Genomic DNA, 773 nt, shown 5'->3' with positions numbered 1-773 from the left:
ATTATAGGCAAGAACTGCTTCCTGATTTTTGAATACTTGGTTAGGCTATAAAAGACAAAGAGAGTGAAGGGTAACTTGAATTGTATATACATACATTCACATACACTAGATGGGACACGGGACTTCAGGGACCATCTAATACAGATCATGGCTATGTGGTTTTGTAGCTTGATATTTAAATTTGGGAGCTGTTGCTATACAAACATACCTAAATTTTGCATGAGGTGGCAGTTCCCCATACCTGTGTGTATGTCAATCAATACACAATGATGAAAGTCAGTTGCATGTAATATAAGTCATTTAGGAGTAGAATATTAAAATTTATGCCCCAATGGTGACTTTGTGTCTTGTCTACAAACACCTCCAACTCCCCCCTAAAGGAAAAAAAGTACAGAAAGAACTCTTAGGTCCTAAGATCTTAAAAATAAATGCAGTGCTCACTACAGCAGTGCAAATTCTAAAATTAGAAAGTTGAGAGAGGATGCAAGGCCCCTGAGCAAGGATGACATGCACATTCATAAAGTGTCTTATATATTTAAATATGATGCAATTTTTTAAAAAAGATCTTCTAATCTGTCTCTAGCCTACAAAAGTTTTCAGATAGAAAAAAAGACACTTCTCAAAGCCTGTCACATTTGTGAGTAAATATTTTTTCCCCAAATCTGGACATTGTGAATATATGCATTTTACTACAGAAATAGTCATGAGACCATTAACTTGAACTTATTCCCAGAAATCTATGTTGTTTAATAAATAGATGGATGATTGATAGA

The 773-nt window shown here is 34.5% G+C and overlaps 1 pseudogene; it reads left to right on the top strand.

The window, feature by feature from the left end:
- Nucleotides 1-437: 437 nt before the first annotated feature.
- Nucleotides 438-537, top strand: LOC115941750 (U6 spliceosomal RNA; annotated as a pseudogene).
- Nucleotides 538-773: the final 236 nt, after the last annotated feature.

Source organism: Leptonychotes weddellii, chromosome 5 (assembly GCF_054177405.1).
Source record: "Leptonychotes weddellii isolate Sample4059 chromosome 5, ASM5417740v2, whole genome shotgun sequence".
NCBI classification, from domain to species: domain Eukaryota; kingdom Metazoa; phylum Chordata; class Mammalia; order Carnivora; family Phocidae; genus Leptonychotes; species Leptonychotes weddellii.
The sequence above is the reverse complement of the archived record's forward strand: the minus strand, read 5'-3'. Positions and strand labels throughout refer to the sequence as shown.